Genomic DNA, 22,960 nt, shown 5'->3' with positions numbered 1-22,960 from the left:
GAAAAAAGTGTGATTTCAAACGTTTTAACCTGAAAGTTTACAATACTTAAGCAACACCGTTCTTTCTGGTCTGTCTACAGCGCCCTCGATTCTTTCCATTGCGATTGTTTGGACCGGGAGCCGTCCGTCGTCAATCATTAAAGTGTGGTCAACAGTCATGATTAATTTCCGCTTTCTTTTCACCATCATATAAGGAATTTTCATACCGTCGTCGGAATTAGAGTCGCGTTGCTGTAGTTCCATTCGAGCCTTGATGGTGCCGAAACTTTATCAAAGCACTCCTATCGCTTGTTTCCGGAGATATTTCGGAAACGCGTCGTTTTCCGTCTTGCTCGTTCGCTTATAGTGCGACAAAACTACGTGATTTCTCTCGCCGTGCTTTTCTTTAGTGGTGACAGATTGAATAAAAGTGCGATTCACGATTGTGTTTGAAGGAATTCGTTTCGTGTGCTTGATGAAACTATCAATGTCGAGTTTCACAGAGATGTTAAGGGAGGAATCATCGCGATGTCAGGTATATCTTATTGTGATAAAACTTAATGCTAACTGCACTCTTGCCAATGATGATAATGAAATAAGATCTTACCTTGTATTTTTTTATAAATATTTACACCTAATATCCAAGATTTTATGCATGCTCTTACGGCATTGAATGATTAACACCAGAAGGATTATAAATTAATGGTTCAAGAATACGTACATGTCTTTCTCACGAAAAACAGAAAACATATGTGCATATATATAGAAGTTCTAATAGTTCAAACGTAACCACACCTTCCCACTTTTATTTCAACTATAAGATATATATATATATATATATATATATATATATATATATATATATATATATATATATATATATGTATATATATGTGTGTGTGTGTGTGGGTCGCGGTAGTCCAGTGGGTAGAGCGTTGGACTGCTGACTGGAGGGTCCGGGGTTCGATTCCCGGGCTAGGCACTCTGGGCACCTGCAGCTCCACCCAAGCTAAAGTGATTTTTCGGGTACCAGATCCTCCTGGGAAACCATAACCAGCACAGGGAACTGATGTGTGAATTTCACACGCCGTATAGGGCTTAGTACTGGGTGAACTCTCACCATCACCTACTAAACCGACCTTCGGGTAGATTACTGTGTTTATGGTTTATATATATATATATATATATATATATATATATATATATATATATAAAATATATGTGTATATATATATATATATAATATATGTGTATATATATATATAATATATGTGTGTGTATATATACTACCTTGATCAAAAATTTCCCGGAATTTATTCAGAAAATTAAAAATACAAGTTTATTCATCTAAATCTATATTGTCCCCTTCAAAGTAATCCCCATCGACTGCAACACACTTATGCCAGCGCTTGATCCAATCCTCGAAACATTTTTTATATTCGGTTTTCGGTATGTCCATCAGTGCTTCCTGCGATTTTTCCATTACTTCCTCTCGGCTGCTAAAACGCGTTCCCCGTAATGGTTTTTTAACTCGATTGAACAGAAAGAAGTCACAGGGAGCCAAATCAGGTGAATTCGGTGGCTGTTGGATGGTATTTGTTGCATTTTTCGTCAAAAAATTACGAATAATGATAGCACTGTGCGACGGTGCGTTATCATGGTGCAAAATCCACGAGTTTTCTGCCCACATTTCTGGTCTCTTTCGGCGAATTGCTTCACGCAAACGTCTCATAACGCCCAAATAATACTCTTTGTTTACTGTCTGGCCTTCTGGCAAAAATTCATGATACACTACACCGTTGTAATCCATGAAAACCGTCAGCATTGCCTTCTTTTTTGACTGAAAACGACGTGGTTTTTTTGGTCTCGGCTCATTTGGTGAACGCCATTCACTTGCCTGATGTCTGGATTGCGTGTCGTACTCATAAACCCTCGTCTCGTCTCCAGTAATGATCCTTTTGATGAATGTGGGATCGGATTCAGCCTCGCAAATCATGTCTTTTGCGACGTCAACACGGTCTCTTTTTTGCATGAAATTGAGGTCTTTTGGCACCAACTTTGCTGCTACACGACGGAAACCCAAATCATTAACCACAATGTCTTGGGCGGATCCATAGGCAATGTTCAAGTCCTCCGCTATTTCTCTGATGGTTAATTTGCGGTTATTGACCAACATTTCTTTTACTTTATCAATTTTTTCACCGACTTTCGATGTCGATGGTCTGCCACTGCGTTCATCATCTTCGATTGACTCACGACCACTTCTGAACCGCTCGTGCCACTGGTAAACGACCGTTTTTTTTAGAGAATCGTTGCCGAAACACTTTTCCAACATTTCCAACGTCCGTGCGCCACTAAATCCGTTTTTTACGCAAAATTTAATACAAGTTCGTTGTTGCAAATTTAAATCCATTTCTGAAATTGTAAAAAATCGCCAACACACACAGAGATAGATGTACTCTTGGCTACGTAACTTTTGCAAATGTCAAGTTATGACACTAAGATTTAAAGGGAATATCAACAACAGATGTACCAATTTAACAAAAAAACAGAACTCAAATCGGAACGATGGGAGCGCCACACGGTGGTTATTCCGGGAACTTTTTGATCAAGGTAGTATACACATATATTATTATTTAGTTTGAAGAAATTACACATTTTTGGTAGTCAACAATGTCCAATGCACACGCATATTACATCTACATCCAGACATTACCTCGTAAGGGCATGTGGCGAGGCCACCAGTCATGCTTATGCTTAAAGGATAATTACTTTGTTCATGAATTTCAATATGGGTTAACTAATATACAAAAACACTCTTGTGCATGCATGCCTATGTTCTTAGATCAGGCAACAATGGTCGTGCTTGACCGATTCTTCGAATTCTAATGTACAAATAAATTAATTTTTTCGGCCTCTTGGGTTCCATAGGGTTATGATTGAGAGTCGTGAGAGGGAAGAGCGAGTACCCGAATTTGTTGTTGACGGTCTATCTCTCTTATTTTATTCCGGAGGTCTAACCTATCAGTATAATGTGTAGCCATAAAAATTCCCTTGGTGTGGCCAGAAAATTTAAATTGTGGTTTAAAAATTTAATACTCCTCTATGTACTAATAAGATTTAAATTTGTAAACAATGTTTAAATGATATGAATCAATTTGTGGTGAAATATAATAGCCGAAATTCAATATTTTTATAAATAAATGATAACCTCTCAGAGAGCTTAAAAACTGTATATTCACATCATTTCTGTTTACGAAATACGCATACTACCGTTCTTTAAGAGGCTTGAATCGCCGTTCACCACCCCTTTTTAATGTCCTTGCGTTTTAATCTTAGCGATGGCTGTGTTTGAATATTTTTTTGCAAACTGGAGCGGAATAAAATCCTCTCGTATGGAAGTGAAGAAAACAAATGTGGAGCTGACTCGCATTGGTCAACATCAGGTAATACATTGGTGAAGTTTAGTTTTCGTTCAGCGGTCCCTAAACATTTTTCCATCTTTTCACGGAATTTTGAGCTCTTCCTTCTTAGTCTTAAGCTCTTGTTTCCCCTATCTCATTTCTCAATCAGTGCATCACGCTTGCTAACGCCCTTAATGCCTTCCAAAAATCCCATCCTCTTAATCCCTCGTCGCTGCCTACCGAACCTCCCCATCCATCACGGCATCCTCCCATCTATCACGGCCTTCAGCGCACCAATACTTCACATTATCTCCACCTTGTTCGTATTTGACCCAACATCTTCGTCATTTCTCCCTCCTGTTAGTCCAGAAACTTAGTCCAAATTCTTCCTCACTGCCAAATTAATGTCTAATTTTTTTCGTCATAAAACTCGTATCGCGCTCATTGTATTGACTAAAAAAAACAAGTTTACTGAGCCGTACTGCGCCTCGCTCCATGTTCAAATCCTTATTAATCTTTTCTCTATGTTATCGGTTATTTTGGCCGTCGTTCATTTCCTACTCGTTGAAATTCCTCCTTTTGTCAAAGTGATTATTTCTCTTTCCCTCCCAAAATACTGCGCTGATAATTTATTGATTGATGGAAATCTTTCTCAAATCAAAGTAGCATAGTTGTACACGACACGGGTTTCAATGCATTGGCATCCTTGTCAAAGGTGAGGCAATGGAAACAGCAAATCTCTTTTACACTCAACGAGAAGGTGGGGAAACAGTGGGAGAATAAGAGAGAATGAAAATAAAGGGGAGTTCTACTGTTTAACTGCTGCGAGGATGGGGAAAGAAAGGGTGGGATACAAATATTCATTGACAACGGCCACATCAAGGTCACCAATTTTTTTCACCTCTAGTTGCTCTATATCGTCAAGCTCACATTGGATTTTAGTCAAATATAAAATGTTCGCATTAAAATCACTGGTGTGGTCACAATTTAAAACGTTTCTGATAAAATTGCTCTTTTGAGTTCCCAATTATTTTTGAAAGCACTAAAATGTTATTTAGTCCTTAGATTAAAATTTCTGGCCGCCTGTTCCCGACATATAGTATACGTCGTCACAATTATCACATTTCAATGCATAACTTCTACTTTTCTCCTTGGGATCCGCAGAATGTTTGACCCCTGACAAACATTCCACTTAAATTTAATTGAATCTTTAAGATTCAATTTAATTTTAAGGTACACAGAATTCTTCTATGGTGATACTTTTAACAATTTGATGTGATATAGCCTAAAAACCGGATTGAGCACCATTCGTTTGCTGTCTAATGTATGGGATTACTGGAGTTAATTAATTAAGTAAATAAAAGTTTCCATCGGTCAATGAAATGAATTGGATTACCACAGCGCTTCGTATGATATAGGTGTTTATTCACTACGTTGACAATTGTGCTGTTCCGCCGGATCTTAAATATTCCTTTCTATTTTAATGTTTTACTTCTAATTCCTACAGTTTGGGAATCTCGTTACTTTCATTTTATTTTGATTAATATCCTAACCTGGAATGTATTCATTTGCAAGACAAAATGACAGAGACTGTTTTAGCCGTTACTCTGTGGAATTTTTCCATCGTATAGAAAGAAAGAAAACACAGCAATTCCACATTTACACTTTATTCAGACGACCATGGTTTCACCACTGCGTGGCATCTTCAGGTGGAGATGCCACGCAGTGGTGAAACCATGGTCGTCTGAATAAAGTGTAAATGTGGAATTGCTGTGTTTTCTTTCTTTCTATAAGACAAAATGACGTCAATCCCTTGTTTATCTGGATAAATGATGCTTAATTACTTGCAAATCTGACTGAATCGGCTCTCATTAAATTTAATCATCATGTAAGTTACAGAAACACTGATGATGATTAACGGGCGACCCTGATCCGCAAATTATTTCATATTCCGATCCTCCCTCTGCTACCCTTATCTGTAAAATAAAATATGAGAAATTGAGCTCTATGGCCTCCTAAATTAATAAAATAAAATGAAAACTCCGAAAGTCGCAATAATTTTGCATCACTCGTCCCGCAATGAAAACAAAATTTTTGTTGTGATAGTTTGTGGGAAAAGAAATTCCACGACATTGACCAACCACAACCTCTCAACCAGGACACCCTTCTGCAGTAGTTTGCGAGAATGTTACTTCCTCGCCAATGATCAACTACATACCCAAACACTCGAACCCAATTGGGATCATTGACAAAGTTCAAGGGACTCCGTTGAGGATACCTGGGTTTATGAACAGATATATACTATCCGTGCCCTCCCCGGACTACAACCTTGACGTGGTGGAAGGGCTTGTGCGTTCCGATGACCCCTAGAGCTGTGCTGGCAGGAGTAATAAAAATTGCTCCTGGTAGGGTCACCCATGCCAGATAGATCGAAGGTTAGGAGCCAGACGAAAGGTAGTCCACGCAGCGTCTGTTCCTCAGTGAGGCGGCTGCAATGGCGTCTGACCCCAGTGGGGCGGCCAGTAAGTGATGGTGTCACGTTAAAAACACTATTGAGGAAGGCAACGGGAAACCACCTCAATTATCATTCCCTAGAAAAATATGATGGACAATAGAGATATTTTGAGTCCTGGCAACCACGGGGCTCGGCCCAATCGGCCGTGTGTCGTGCCCGGCAGCGGGGGAGGCAAGGCTTCCGCGGTCGTCATCCCACGAAACCCTTGCAGGGGAAAACCAGCAGCAGCAGGACAGAAGACGCAGGAGAAGAAGACAAAATTAGTTAGAATAGGAACGTGGAATGTTAGGACAATGATGAGGACAGGGAAATTGGAGAATGTTAAGCGAGAGATGGAAAGGGGAAATATAGATATTTTAGGTCTATGCGAGGTGAGATGGAAAGATAGCGGGGATTACTGGAGTGATAAGTATAGAATAATATACAGCGGTGGGGACGAGAGCCAACGAGGGGTTGCCATAGTATTAAATGAAGAGGTAGGAAGAAGCGTAGTCAACATAGAGCAGGTAACGGATAGAATACTACTAGTGGAGATAAAAGCAGAACCGACGAACTTAGTTATTATTCAGGTATACATGCCACCGAGCAACCATAAGGAAGAAGAGGTCGATAGGATATACGATCAGTTAGAGGACATGATCGCGTGTGTTCCTGCTGGGAAACATTTGATAGTGATGGGGGTTTGGAATGCGACGGTAGGCGAAGGAAGAGATGGTGATGAGGTGGGCGACTACGGTTTAGGCACGAGGAATGACCGCGGGGAGAAAGCAGTTGAGTTCTGCAGGAGACAGGGGTTAGTCATCACCAACACTTGGTTTAGACACCACAAAAGACGCAGGTATACATGGAAAATGCCAGGTGACTCAGGAAGATATCAGCTAGATTATATCCTGGTTAGACACAGGTTTAGGAACAGTGTGATAAATTCCCACAGCTTCCCGGGGGCGGATGCGGACTCAGACCACAATTTAGTTGTTATGAAATGTAGCGTACGTTTCAAAAAAATAAGGCAGGGGCGGCGAGTTAGAAAATGGAATGTAGAAGCATTAAATGGGTTGAAAAGGAAGGAATACAAACAGGCGGTAGAGGAAATCATGGAGGATGGCATGGGGCTTAGTACTATCGAAGAAAAATGGGAAATGATCAAGAAAGGGTTGTCTAAAGCCGCAAAAGACACTATTGGAACCGTTAACGCTAAAAGGACTAGGAAACCATGGATCACGGATGAGATGATTACAAAGATGGATGAGCGGCGAAAATGGAAGAATATAAATACAGAATTAGGCAAAATGAAGTACAAAGAATTGAACAATAAATTGAGGCGGGCAACAAATAAGGCAAAAGACGCATGGTGGAAGACGCAGTGCGAGAATATGGAAAGTCTGCTGAGGAAGGGTGAAATCGGTGCGCTGTACAGCAAAGTTAAATCGTTATCGGGAAGTAAGAAAGGAAGAGCTATGCTAACAGTTAGAGATAAGGCGGGTAAGGTAATAGTTGACGCAGGAAAGATCCAAGAGAGATGGAAGGAGTATATAGAAGAACTGTATAGTAAAGAACTCAGACCTACAAAGTTAGACATTGAAAAAGAAAATGACGTAGAGGAAGACAGCTTAGGTCCAGGCATACTAGACAATGAGATAGAAAGGGCATTAAGGGAGATGAAACTAAATAAGGCCGTGGGGGTAGATAACATTCCCGTGGAACTTTTAAAATGCTTAGGGAAATGTGGGAGGAAGAGGCTATATGGGCTGATCCGTAGCATTTATGAGGAGGGAATCTGGCCGGAAGACTTTGTGAGAGCAGTTTTAGTTCCGATTCCGAAAAAGGTAAAGGCCACGTCATGTGAGGACTACAGGACAATTAGTTTGATATCCCACGCAGCTAAAGTTGTTCTCAGGATCATAAACAAAAGGATAGAGAGTAGGGCAAATGATTACTTAGGGGATGATCAGTTTGGGTTTAGGAAGGGGAGAGGTACGCGTGATGCCATTGCAGTAATGAGATTATTAATCGAGAGGAATATAGAACACAACCAGGAGGTATTTGCCTGTTTCGTAGATTTCGAAAAAGCGTTTGATAGAGTGAATTGGGAAAAACTAATGAGTATTCTGCAGAAAATAGGAATAGATTGGAGGGAAAGGAGGCTAATCCGCAACCTGTACATGTCTCAGACTGCTCAGGTGCGGGTGGGAAACGGGGAGTCAGGATGGGCAGTGATAGGAAGGGGTGTAAGGCAGGGTTGCCCATTATCACCGTTGCTGTTCAACCTGTATGCAGAGGAAATGATCAAAGAGGCATGGGAAGAACTCGAGGTAGGAATGAAAGTGGGCGGGGGATTCGTAAAATCAGTTAGGTTTGCTGATGACCAAGCTTTAGTTTGTCAGTCAGCCAAGGGGCTGCAAGCATTGCTGAGTGAATTGGAAATTCAGTGCGACAGGTATGGGATGAGAATCAATATTAATAAAACAAAGGTTATGCGATTTTCTAGAAAGAAAAAGGGCAAGCTTAACATTAAAATAGGAGGGCAAAAACTAGAGCAGGTAGAACAGTTTACGTATCTCGGTAGTGTTTTGGACCAACACGGTCAAAGTAGTAGGGACGTAAGGAGAAGAATTGCGCTAGGCAAAGAGGCTTTCACAAGGAGGAGGGAGTTGATGACGGGGACTTTGAGTAAGGATGTTAAGAAAAGACTCGTAAAAACTTTGATATGGAGCGTAGCTATGTACGGCGCGGAAACGTGGTCATTGAAGCAGGAGGATAGACGTAGATTGGAGGCTTTTGAAATGTGGGTGTGGAGAAGAATGGAGAAGGTGAAATGGACAGAGAAGAAAACAAATGAGGAAGTACTTGGTATGGTGGGCGAAGAGAGGGGTTTGTTGGGAGAAATCCTATGGAGGCAGGAAAAGTGGATGAAGGGGGTGATGACCGGCAGTGGGATGTTGAAGACTGTGATGGAGGGTAGAATGTTGGGCAAAAGAGGAAAGGGAAGGAACAGGATAGGGATGTTGGACGGGATGAAGGGAGGAAGAAAGTACGCGGAGATGAAGAGGGACCTGATATAGAGTAGGATGATGGATATTGTGTTTTGTTAGGAGAAATAAAATATTTGTTTGGTAGTTGTGTCCATCCAAAAACCTACCTTAACCGGTAGATTACCTTAAAAAAAAAAAAAAATACTATCCGTGACTATTTACGGGAATAAATTCCGCGGCAGGGGCAAGCACAGAGCTGACACACTCACAAGCATTCCGGAAAACGTGTGTTAGTGTTGTGTTCATAGAGTGTTTTGTGGTGCATGTTCTTGTGGTAGTGGTGTTTCACATTCTTACTTGTTGTGTCCTGGCTTGCGTGTTGTTGGATGGCTTTCGTGCTGCATCCTGGGGTGCATTGTTTGTTGGTTTGCGGTATATGTGTTTGCATGAGTGTTGGATGAAGGGATTTTTGCAGGGGTGTGTTCGCTGCTGTGGGTGTAATTTTTCATGTTGTTGTTTTGCATATGGTATTGTTCCTTTTTGCGGTTGGTGACCCCCCGCCACATGCCCTTGCGGCGGCTTGCGGGGTATTATGTAGATGTAGATGTCATCTGTTTTTAAGTCTCCCTATCAATTCCTCGCCCCTGTCCGCGGGGGAAATTCCTGCTACCAGCAACGGTGGGTCGCATTCCCTGCCTTTTACAGTCTCCTCGGGGGGTAGAGTGTTTTGTGGTGCATGTTCTTGTGGTATTTGAGTTTCACATTCTTGCTTGTTGTGTCCTGGCTTGCGTGTTGTTGGATGGCTTTCGTGCTGCATCCTGGGGTGCAGTTTTTTGTTGGTTTGCGGTATATGTGTTTGCGTGAGTGTTTGATGAAGGCATTTTTGCAGGAGTGTGTGCGCTGCTGTGGGTGTAATTTTCCGTGTTGTTGTTTTGCATATGGTATTGTTCTTTTTTACGGTTGGTGACCCTCCGCCACACGCCCTTGCGGCGGCTTGCGGGGTATTATGTAGATGTAGAAAACAATCACTCACTCATTGAAAAAGGGCCTCACTACTGGGAGAATGTTACTCAAATTGAGCAAAGTTAGAAAAAAACAGGGAAAGACGAGAGTGTGCGTTGCATATGTGTATCTCGGCTACAATTGAGCCCTCCTCAGCGAACTGAAGGAATAAAGGAATTTTAACAAAAGGTTGCAATTATTATATGCTTATTTGTGCCGACTGACTCGTATGCGGGTGTCTTGCATACCTGGACCGCTATACAGAGGTTTTGAATTAGTTACTTTTCCCTCAAGCCTAAGGATGTGAGCCTTTCATCTTAATTAAATTCTTAAACGATTCGCACTGAATATTCCTCGAGTATGTTGTCAACGTACTTGATGTCGTAAGAATTTTCCGTAAAAAAGTACGAGTTTTTTTTATAAACCTCGTAATTCCTCCCGGCTTCTGACCAACTATTTCCGGCTGTACGGGTCGGAGATATTGCGAACTTTACTAAGAATGACTTCGTATTAGGGGTAATACCAGCGTTAAGTAATTTCTTTGGAATAGTTCTCGCGCGATAAAATTCCTTCCGTTGTCGCATTTCAAACGTCCAGTCAGTCACATGCGGCGGAGGTAGCCGAGTACCTTTATACGAAATTCTCCGCTACGCTCCAACGGCACAAACATACATACATAATGAATGAGTGCTTTTTCCTCGGAAGTTCTTCGTTAAATATTAGAACAGGTTTGCGAACAAAAATAACTGTATAGTGTACTCGAACTTGTGACTTACGGTGGTATATCAGTGGATTAACTACAAAGGCAACATTAATAGCACAGCTTCGCCAAAGGATACTCGAGTGAAGTTGGGATTCAATAGAGTTTTGAACGGACGTGGAATTAAATTAAGAAGAGAGCCTTGTCGGAGTCAATTGTTACGCGCCTCGCTTAAGGCATCCCTTACGCTTATCAAGTGATTTCGTGTGGTGCATCGCCTAAATTTTCAATTGAGACTATGTTAAGCCAGGATCGTACCTCCACATTCTCACCCAATTCTATTTATGTCGTGATTAACCTTCAATTTTGACGCCAGTTTTTGTAAACTCTTAACAGTTTTTCATTATTCCAATTACCGTGACGTTGTTGAATGCAAATTAGAAGTTATTATTGCTATCCTTATTTATTCTCTAAACCGGCCGATACATTGCGTGCGTTTTGATAACGCACGCAAGGTATCGATAATGCACGTGGATGAGACGTCCTCCGAATAACAAAATTTTTAATTTTCATTTTTCTCTAAATTTCGAGTACCAACCCTATTATTATTTCTGTTTTCTTTGGTATTTGGAGAGGCGAATCCTTCGGGAGATCCTTACCCGTAGATGAGAGTTGCCACGAAGGACTTCAACAGGGGGGTGTAATTTTTATGAATTATTTAATTGGAAGCAGATCTCTTAAGCGTTGCTGTTTGAAAGTATATCATTAGCCCATCGTACTACAGTAGGAGGTATCATGTAAATAATATTAGAGAGAGATTAAGTGTAGAAACGACCGATTCCAGACGGCTTTTTTTCCCCACGAACGACAAGGGATCAGAATAACTGCAAACGACCGCGCCAGGGGAGGGGGAAGGATTTTTTTTTTTTACCTTTCAATTACCCTAGTATGTTGTCAATATTTCTTCTAATCTTAGTTTTTTCCTTAGAGTTAGTCTTGCATGTGCAGGAAAATATTTCATGTTTGAACACCGTGTTGGATGTGCATTTAGTAATCATTTTTAACTTTCCTCGAATTATTTGGCACTAATAATTAAGAAAATCTTAATTTATGATATCGTACGTCTTGTTTTGAATCACCCTCTGCCACACACCATATTGGTGGCTTGCAGGGCACCATGTGGATGTAGGATACATGTAGGTTCGTACTATCTTTCCTGATAAACCCCATATGTACTTGCTTAAAGTAATAATTCAAAGCTCAACCGTTTAAATCATGTGCCTTAACTCCTATAAAACAAATATATCCGCTGCTTGATGGGACTTCGTCGTAGAACTTGTTTTGGTGTCGATGTGATCTTGATTAATTGACACGGAGTCTGAATATTTTTCACGGCGATAATGCACATAATTCTTCAGCGTCTCGTTAGGATTGGTGCACGAGCGGAACGTCGCCATTCAGGATTCGAAAGGATGTCTTTATTTTGTTTTCTTCTACATGACACTCTGCAAGCCACCGATAGAGTATGTGGCAGCGGGTGATTCCTTATCAGGCCTTTTCAGCTAATTTTTTGCTTAACTGTAGTTGACTAGTGAATAAGTAAAATGTTTCTGAAAAAGTGGCTGGCACAGCCTCCATGCTTTTCAAACAGCCACAGCTACATTCTCTACGGTATCTAAGCGTAAAAAAAACTACTTTGCGCATTTGAAGCGAGCTGTTTGTTACAAGAAAAACAAAAAGACAAGGGTAACAAAAAATACGTATGACAACATATTGGGCTACTTAGAATAAGAAACTGCTCTTTTCAAAAGCACTGCGTATCTAAGTGTAAAAACAACTCTGCTTATGCTAAGCTAGCTGTTAGTAACAAGAAAAACATTAATACATGGGCAAAATAAAAAATTGGCTACACGCTCTACTGCTTAGAATAAGAAAACGCTATTTTCCCCCGGGGTGATCGTTAGCCGTTATTCTGATCCCTTATCGCTCGCTTGTAAGATTGAAAATTTATCTCGGTTGGTTCTAACCTTGATCCCTCTAATCTTATTTTCAAGATATCTTCTACCGCAGCATGTGCGACGGTGCAAACGATACATTTTCATCGCTTTTACCACGAGATGCAACGCCGGGCGATGTTGCGCACGCTGTGGGTGGTGGAAGGGGCATCGAGGCCTCAAGATGTGTCGAAAAACAAATCGACCGCCCAAACAAAAACACACGCGCCCGCGCACTAACACAAAAGACCTGCGCATCTCTTTCGTCTTTTTTTTTCTCCCTCTCTCTCTCTCTCTATCCCTTCCCTTTCCCGACTCACTCATTGGTTCCCCTCGTTATTTCGCGCGCACATGCTTGCTCCCTTTCTTGTCCACTTCCCCCTCTTCTCCACCGTCTTCTTTCGGGGTGGTGCTCTCCCCCCTTCCCTTCGTCGGCGAGGGTTCAACCCCTCACGGACGGCGACATCAGTCCCGCGGAATATATACACACACTCGAGCGGAAAGACGTCTGACGGCAGTCGTTTGGGGGAGACGGGGAGGGGGGGGGGGGTAAGGGGTGTTGTCACTTGTCGCGGTGGTAAAAACCGTTTACGAATAATGCGGATACCTGTCACGTGACACTCCGCGGCGGCGCGCCCGCCGGCGGGTAGTGGGGTGTATTTGCGCTTGCCGCCTCTCTCTCCCCCCCCCCCCGGTTTCCCATTTCCCTACACGTCACACACCTCCCATGTGCACACCTCGATATCCATTTCATTCTCGCATACGTTAATATTGCTATTGGTATTCTATCGTTTAGGGTGCGTTGGTTTTTGGATGGAAACAGTCTATACAGCGATTTACAGGTATTGTTTGTTTACCTGTATTTGTTTGCCTCTCCTAACAGAAACACAACCTGACACACCACGCTGTTACATTTAACTGTTCTTCAATTCCGCATCCTCCCTTCCACCTTCCATTTGTTTCCAGTATGCCATCCTATTTCTACGCCTTCCTCGTTTGCCTAACATTCTCCCTTCTATCGCGGCCTTAAACATCACATTGCCAATCAAAATGCATCCATCTTTCCTGCCTCCTTATGATTTCTCCCAACAATCCCCTTTCCTCCCCCACCATACCTAGCACTTCCTCGTTTGTTTTCCTCTCAGTCCATTTCACCTTCTCCTCCCTCACATTTCAAAATCCTTCAACCTACACCCATCATCCTGCTTCAACGGCCGATGTTTCTGTGCCCTACAAGATCATGTCCCATATCAAAACTTTGTCGAATCTTTATGCTTTACATATGATTATATATCACATACCTTTATTCACATACATGCATGCACATACCAATGTGTACCAAGTAAGGTAAACTTCTGGTATGCTCACAATTTGACAGCACTGCTATGCTTATTAAGTACTGCATAACGCGACAACATATACCGGAACACCACACGTTTTGTAATTGTCCATTTTTTTAAATCTAAAATACTTTCTACCTCCGTGCAATATAGTATATCTGGCTACCCTTCTCCGCCCTCCCCCTTAATCGACACTGACCCCTATTCAACAGTATTCAAAATTTCGTTTGCACTCTCTGCATCCACTTTCCCTGATTTCTTCGTTTTTCTCCGAACTTACTTCTTTCTTCCCTTTCCCATGTCTCCATCACTTCAGAGTGTGTTTTCCGTTATCTCTTTTTTTCCATTCGAATTTTGGACATGCATAGCTTGGGTTAAGTTGTGTGTGTCCGAAGTCATTGGGAATCGAACTCAGACCCTAGCGGTCAGAGCCAAACGCTCTACCCACTAGACTACTGCATCCACGACTTGTATAAACTATATGTATCAGTTAAAAGCATTTGGTTTGGTAAATAAGCGAATGTAAATAAATATTACACGCAATGGCGTGGTAAACCAGTGAGTAGAACGTTGGTTTGCTGACCGACAGGCCGTGGTGATAACTCTGGGTAAGGCCTGGGTGATAACTCTGAGCACTCTGGGGCCGTATTCTTATTTCTACAAGCTACCGCTAAGGTGTTTGGCAAGGGGTGCAACACCAAGCATGCAACATCAGAAATTGGGATCTTCTTCATATTTGTTACCATATATTTTTGTAAAATAATTTAAATTGTGTAGATCATTTCTAAAAGTACATGCACTACGGTATCTAAATGAGATAGACTTCTCTATGCTTACGAGAGGAGATTTAGTAACGCGAAGGGCAATAACTAAGGTCAAAGAAATGAATTAAGCCCCTTACCCTGAGGTTTGGATTTTCGACACTGTAAACGTCTTAGTATTAGATGAGCTCTACCCTCGCACGTTTATGGTTTATTATTTTATCCAATAATAATGAATAAATGCAACTTAGAGAGCATTCAGGTCGCGAAATTATTTCCAGATAGTTCTTTATGTTTTACTTAGCGCCGCATGACAACGGTAGGCATGACCAGAGGGATAAGATAAGGAGAACTGAGTGCAGAAACGATCGATCTAAGCAATCATTTTTCCCTCAAGGATAATTCGACACCAAAAAACATGAAACTTATTATATCGCGCTTCAATCAATAATCACTCAGGTGACCTCATAACCCCTGCCACGCGTCCGGGTGGCGGCTTGCGGGGTTAGATGTAAATATTTGAAAATGGGATCCCCCAGTGTATTTTATGTTGGTTCATTTGAAGCGTACGGCGATGAATGTGGGAGGTTTGACTTGTTTTACGTTGCCACACATATCTATGCTTTCATCTGACTTGTCCAATCTCTTTGTTCATAAACTGTTTTATTTTACTTTCCTTATACTAATTTTCCTTAATTCGTCCCTTATACGAGGCGCCTCGACGTTATACTAAGTTATACTATTTTTTGATCCTGGCCGGGAGTAGGCAAAAATATGTGATTAAGCTTTAAATACGATGGCACTCTTTCCAAAAAAAAGATATAGATGGCTTCATCGTACAGTCCACAGGGTTTTTATGTCTTCCAATAGGGTGAAAAGCGTTTTTCATGCTTAAAATGGCGTCGTTTAGAGTATTAAGACAGTGTGTGATCGTTTATTTTCTCCACTTGAGTTTAACGCCCAATCGAAATCCATTTATCAATTGAGTGAGATATGCGGTAATGGTTTTATGCATGTGTGTAAAATGAGCGTTCATATGTGTATGTGTTTTAGACAGTTCAAAGTAGGTCGGACTACTTGGCGTGATAACAACCCTAATAAACCTCGGCTACGGACCAGTCGGTTTTTCAAGCGGGTAAATGGAAATCCTAAGGAAGCGTCCTCGGCAACTGCATAATGATGGCATCGGCGTTTTAGGAAAAAATACGTGCGTCTGCTGGGATATAATATTAAGAATTTTAAAAAGCCTCAACTTTCTGTTATAAGTATGTGGTTTTACGGAAAAAAATTGAGATGAATCCAACACTTGAACTCACCTCATATATCCACATCTCTTTTTTCCCTCCTCCAAAACTTTGTCCTATTATTTCAGGAGAGCGCGGGCGTTAATTATTTTTAAAAAAAGAACACCTCTCATCCTTCGCATCTCTTGTGTTTTCGGATTCTTGAAAAAAAAACAGACGATATCTGTGTGTTCTCGCCGCTCCCACGTGAATGCTCACTCGATCCCGCCACCGAAGAACTTTTTCTTCGTGTTCGTTCTTACGTTCTCATAGCGCTTCGTTCGAAACGTTGAAAGGATAGAACGGACTTTGAAGTGCTGTTCGAGGCACGGAGAAGTTTTTTCCCTCTTATTCAATGTCCGCGTTGCTCTGTCTGCAGGTGTCTTGGATGAGGAATAGCAGCCAGGCTTGCATAGTAAATAGGTCATGATTAAACATATTTATGGATGAAACTGGTCGGAGTTGGCCAAGTCTCTTGAGAGAAGCAAGAAATCGCGTAGTAACCCGTAAATTTTGCAGGTGCACTACCGTTCGTGAAGTCTAAGCTTGAAATAAAGTGATAGGCATATGGGGATTTGAAGAAGAAAAACTTTAACCGTGCATCGATTTAATTTCATTTAGAGAATTCGTAAAAGTGAGACTAATGAAAGTTTTTTGGCTCACGTTATGGTGTATTCATCAATGGAATTTTTTTACTAGCATTTTTTAATTTACTCTTGAATTACTGGATCTTCCAGTCTTAAAAACTACTCTATCACAATTTTTTTGTTCTGCGCGAAATGTTTATTGTAGAGCTTTGCAAATACAAATTAGCTTAGGTCTTATGTTTCATGCCTCAAAGGAACATAATTGTAAGGCTCACGGAGAGTTCAAGCCTTTTTTTTTCAAGAATCGTTATCAATTCATTCTTTCGCGTTAGCTGCATCTATTATTACTATTTTTCTCGGCGAATTTTCTTCCCAAGAAATTTCAAAATGTGAGGTAATTCTGCTTCGTATTGGAAAAAATATATGGGATTAAGCAGTACTGTGCTTTTTGGAGTGCGGAATTCCGCTTATTTTTCAACAAGTTATATTGCAAAATTATATTCTATCGAAAGATAACTACGAGGTTCGAGTTCTAAGATTCAACAATTTTTCCTGGCAAAATAGCTTACACAAGAAAGTCGAAACTTCTGTTACTTTTCCACCTAAAATATCCCTGTACATATCTCAGCGTCGACGTCATGATTTCATGCCCGTCGAGGATGATTTTTTTAAGGGATATATTTAGCCCACCGTAAAAACCATCTGGTTCGTGGCCTAGGCTTCTAAGATTCGCCTTCGCAAGGCGTTTGGCCTCTTTTGAACTGTCGAACACTAACGAGCGCACACATCTGTCATTCATACCTTCACCATAACAACATGTCTCGCTTACTAGACGATGAATTTCGACGGGTGTTAATCTGCGAGAGAGGAGAAAACGGACCATTTCACGCTGTTTTTATGCACTAAGCAACTCTATTTCAGGGAGTGACAATGCTTCTTACTCTAGGGGTAGGTAGACGAACCGTGTTCACTCCACGGTGTAGACATCTATGTATTGTATTCATAAAGATTTCCCGCGTATAGTAATCTCGATCAAATCTCTCTTCTATCTTGCTTCTAATAGAGAAAAAAATTGGTATACCCTAGGCACTTAAATGCATCTCGTACTGGGAAACTGAAATTACAAAATCTCGAAGGAAATTTGACCGAACTATGTAATAATCCAGACCACTTGTGTATATATCTCTTCGGACTAAAAAAAAATAATAGCTTGATTGCATAAGAACGACATTCACGTTTAGACTGCGTCTAAAACATGCTGTGTAATATCCTCCCGTCGACAATTTCAAAGCGGCGAATAAGTTCGTCGGCATGTTTCTACAACAGGTCATTTGTTAAAACCTTGTCAGGCGTGACTGCGCGGGTATGGTGAATATCCATAATTAAAGGTCGCCGACATTGTAGCTTCCGACAGTTTAATAAAGGCCACAAGAGGCAACACCTTAAGTGGATTTGGTGCAGCTGTGATCATGAATCTTGCGGAGGATACAGAGTCTGCGTCTTAATTACGGAGTTCATTCATTAATGTTATCCTATGCAAACCGACCTACTTTAACCTAAAAACAAAACAATGCAGCTTAATATTTTTCCACGCCAAATACATAATAATGGCCAATGTATTAAAGATTTTCTTCCTCGGCTACAGCTTTTCACGATATATTGCTGGACATGAATTTTTTTTAAGAGTCTTGATATTTTTTTCAACGAAACAAAGAAACGCCCTGTGCAGCTTGAAGTGGCAAAATCTCTCGAGGAGTTTCTTCGAAAAAATACACGAGGCGTCGTTTCGTTTCCCCCAGCCGGAAACCAAGGAAACGAAAAACAAGCGGAAGGAATTCTCTAATAAAGAAATCTTTCTAGTGCGTTTCCGTCGAGGATGCGAAGGCCTCTTTTTATTCTTTCAGCCCGCGTTAAAACTCGAAAGCAGCTCGCATAGGTGCTCTCTCCCTATCTCTTTTTCTCTTTCTTTCTCACACACACACACAGTTATGGCGAATCCTGTCTGTCGCAACGTGTGCCTTCACCCAGCTGAACACAATTCTGACCCAGCGAATACCAAAATATTCCCGGAATCCGTCAATCTAGGTCGTGACGGTGCGTATTGTTCCGTAGCCCGAGTAAATGTCCCAATATATACGCACTATGCCTGGCACAGCGACGCGTGGACTGAAATATTTACTCGTAGTTCGAGTGCCGAGCACATCCCCTTCTCTCCCCTGGCGTGGGTTTCGAGAGACTGCTGCAGCGTTTAAGAAATTACTTGTGAGTGCAATCCACCAAGCAAACGCTGACCTGATTGCCACGTGCTCGTATTAACGTGAATATGTCTTTGAAAGGGCTTTATTCGAGTAACATGGATTAGTTTGTGGTGCCGTGACGGTTTCTCGTTTGGCATCCTTCATTGCGGTAATGAGAAGAAAATGTCTCACGACTCCCTCTGAATTTATCTAGGTGCCTATGCACCGAGTAATTTCATTCATTGTATACCTAATCGCATTATTATACACATTTATTCATAAAATTTCTAATCGATTCAGGTGAAAAAATATGTCCGCTTTGTGTCGGATTGATTACTGATGGCAAAGTTCATGTCGTACTACACCCAACGGCATGTGAAAATAACACATCAGAGTAGGGGGGGGGCAGTTCCTTCCCCTGTGCCACATACGTTATGATTTCCTCTGGTTCTGGGGAGTTCTGGTTCCCCAAAAAATCACACAGCTCGGGTGAAGCTGAAGTTGCTGAGAGGTGTGCTCGAGAATCGAAACCGGGCTTTCCGCTAAACACTACCCCTGGACTACCACGTCCCCATTTATATTATATATATACTATATATATATATACATATGGGTCGCGGTAGTCCAGGGGGTAGAGCGTTGGACTGCTGACCGGAGGCGCCCGAGTTCGAGTCCCGGGCAAGGCACTCTGGGCACCTGCAGCTCCACCCAAGCTATGTGATTTTTCGGGTACTAGGTCTTCTTGGGAAACCATAACCGGCACAGGGAAAGGAACTGGCCCCCCTACCCTGATGTGTGAGTTCCACACGCCGTCGGGCTTAGTACTGGGTGAACTATAATATCACCTACCAAACCGACCTTCGGGTTGATTACTGTGTTTATATTTTTATATATATCCACACACACATACATATATATATATATATATATATATATATATATATATATATATATATATATATATGTTTGTGTGTATATCTCACGAACGATAAGGGATAAGAATAAAATGACATTTTCCCGACCGCGCTAGGAGGGAAAGGTGTTTTGGGGTCAAGGGTAGTCTGGTTTGTAATCACCCACATACAATAACAATGGCTTTCAGGGTACCAAGTGGGTTGATGTAGACTTTTTGACTTAATACCGATAGCAAATTCGTGAAAGCTACGTTGATCAACCAGAAGGTTCTTTTGATGGGTGAATAAGCCCAACGGCGTATGAAATTCGCACATTAATAGGGTTTGGGATTCCACTCCCTTTTTCCCCAGGCGCCTGGGGTTCCCAGGAAGACCTAGTGCCCGAAAAATTACGCGCAGTTTCGGTGAAGCTGATATTGCCTTGAGGTATCACCCGAAATCTAACCTGGGTCAATCCAGTCTGTAGCTCAGCGCTCAACCAACTGGACTACCCTGCGTCCAAGTTCATGAAAGATCGATTATTTTGCTCTACATATTTCATACTATGTGGTGCGCTGGCTAATGGGCTGACTTCGCACCCCAAGGCTGGCTTCGCACCCCCGGTGTTCGAATCCCGGAGGGGGCAAGATTTTTAGAGGTATTCTGAAACTAACCTGGGGTGCTAAATGGAGATTACTTTAAGCAGAGTACATTTTCCGTCGGATGCGACAATACTTATTTTAGTACCCATGGCGCTTATTTCTGGCGCAGGGTTTCTACCCGCCCTTTCTTTCTCTCTTCTCTGAGCATCCTGCCTCTACCCAATCAACCACAGTTCAAAGGATGCAAATGACCTCAACATTCACATACCATAATAATTTCAACTACTTAATCCTTATCCTTTAGCCAGAATATCTGTTTTATTTTTTTTTATAATTACTGTAAAATTGTGTCTATCGTGTGCTACAGCAAAACTCGTTCATTATTGGAGTGCTATTTAGCTTCGAAGAACTTATTGACCTTTTTATTGCTCACGAATACAATTTAATTGGTTTTGCCCCATTTTTAAATTCTTCGACAACGTAATCAGAGTTACCATTGAATTCTTCTGAAGGAAAAGCGGGCGAGAATATATTGCGGAGTAAATTAAAAACGTAATTTCCCTTTGGTTGCGTTACTTAAGAATTCAGGTGAGCATGCAAAAGTGAAATATATAAATCCCTGGGAATTCCTGCTAATCGTGGGTTATCCGAGTATGAGGGTTGGTTTGTAGCTGAACTCCCATCCGTGTTTTCTGCCATTCTCTCCGTTTCCTCATACATCCTTGCACCGATATTATCCTTTACCCTCCACATGAACATTTTCTCTTATAATACATTTTCAACATCACTGCTAAAGAGACGTCCTTCCAATTTATGAAAGAAATTTAATCGTCGCTCCGTCAGTGAGTCTTTTCCTAGTCTTACTTGGAGTTCTCTCCCTATCTTCCCCACTTCGATTGAAGTTCGTCAAAACTCATGTGGCAAATTATACGCTGAAAACTACGGAATAATAAATACAACTGCCTTTGCCATTTAAATTATTTTACCATAGCCGGGGTTCACTTAGTGGTTGGGTAACCAATATTCCTGATGCAGTTCTTTGTGTAAGATTCAAACGAAAGACAAAAGTGGTAGAGATTCTTCGTTGATCCGTCGAGTTCTTACAGTCTACAACTACATAATACCCCGCAAGCCGCCGCAAGGGCGTGTGGCGGGGGGTGTTAGGTCACCAACCGTAAAAAGGAACAATACCACATGCAAAGACAACAACATGAAAAACTTCACCCACAGCAGCGCACACACGCATGCAAAAATCCCTTCATCCAACACTCATGCAAACACATTTCCCATAAACCAACAAACAACTGCACCCCAGGATGCAGCACGAAAGCATCAAACAACACGCAAGCCAGGACACAACAAGCAAGAATGCGAAACTCCACCACCACATGAATATGCAGCACAAAACACTCTACCCCCCGAGGAGACTGTGAAAGGCAGGGAATGTGACCCAACGTTGCAGGTAGCAAGAATTTCCCCCCGCGGAGAGGGACGAGGAATTGAAAGGGAGACTTAAAAAGAGATTAACAGAAGACTAATGAGGTCATTCGGAGAGAATGGGTTACCATAATAAAACACACGAGGTTAGTGAAAGAGCATGCATTTAAGAAGAACTAATTATTTCTTGGATGCCACGGAGGAAGATGTTACGTACTACAGAATCTACAGCTTCAGACGTGATTCGGTGGATTCGCCTGTGTATCATTTTATTATTATTTGAAAGTCTGCCGTTCAAGGTAGGCTTTAGGTGGACTCTCTCTATTTCTAAGACTCGTCTCACGGGGAACAAAATGACACACCACAATACAATAAATCCTCCTTCGATCCTGCGTGTTTCCTGCGTCCCTTCATTCCGACCGATGTGCCTGTTCTTTGCCTACTCCTTCTTCGCTTGCCTCAAGTTTTCCCCTCTTGTAGGTTCAGTGTCTGTACCCAAAAATAGGTAGACTGGATTCGTGGACAAAGGTAATTACAAATCAAAGTGCAAATTGCGAAAATTCTTCAAAGCAGCCCCCTTGGGCGCCAATACACCGATTCCAGCGCCTCGACTAGTCGAAGAATGCTTCCTGGAAGGTGTCAACGGTAACCTCATTCAGGCGTCTCGTCACGGCCTCTTTGGCGTTATTCAGCGTTCCAAAATGGTTTGCTTTCGAGCTCCTTTTTATTCCTGTTCACAAAAAGAAGTCCGGCGGTGCCACATCGGGGCCGTATGGCGAATGGGGCAGCGTTTCCACCTTGTGTTTGTCCAGGTACTCGGTCTCGAGGAAGGCGGTGTGGAAAGGCGTGTTGTCACGGTGCAGCCTCCAATTGGCGCCAGATCTCCTTCCTGACGCTTTGCCCTCTACTTCTAGCCCTCTACTGCCCTAAAATTCACTGTTCACTTCCTGTCCCTGGGGCTAAACTCTATGTGGGGAGCGCCTTTTGAGTCGAAAAAGACAACGATGAACCATCCTACTTATTTTTGGGACAGATCCTTTATAATTACAAAATTTTAAACTGTGAATATCCAGAATGTGTTACAAACTCTACGCATCACCTTGCGTCATGTTCAAGACTTGATTTAAATATTTCATTGAATGTTAATTTTTTGTTTTAAAATAGAACAGTGGATTTTTAAATAGTTGATTTTCTTTTACGAATGAAACATACCAAATCGGATGCGATAGGGAATAATTAATAGATTTGGCATGA

At 41.7% G+C, this 22,960-nt stretch overlaps 1 protein-coding gene across 2 annotated transcripts in view; it reads left to right on the top strand.

The window, feature by feature from the left end:
• The window catches only part of LOC139696710 (CYFIP-related Rac1 interactor B), a 253,975-nt gene that overhangs the window by 167,471 nt on the left and 63,544 nt on the right, over positions 1–22,960 (top strand). The gene's annotated exons all lie outside the window — the stretch shown is intronic.

Source organism: Hetaerina americana, unplaced genomic scaffold (assembly GCF_022747635.1).
Source record: "Hetaerina americana unplaced genomic scaffold, ioHetAmer1.1.p SCAF_7, whole genome shotgun sequence".
NCBI classification, from domain to species: Eukaryota; Metazoa; Arthropoda; class Insecta; order Odonata; family Calopterygidae; genus Hetaerina; species Hetaerina americana.
The sequence above is the reverse complement of the archived record's forward strand: the minus strand, read 5'-3'. Positions and strand labels throughout refer to the sequence as shown.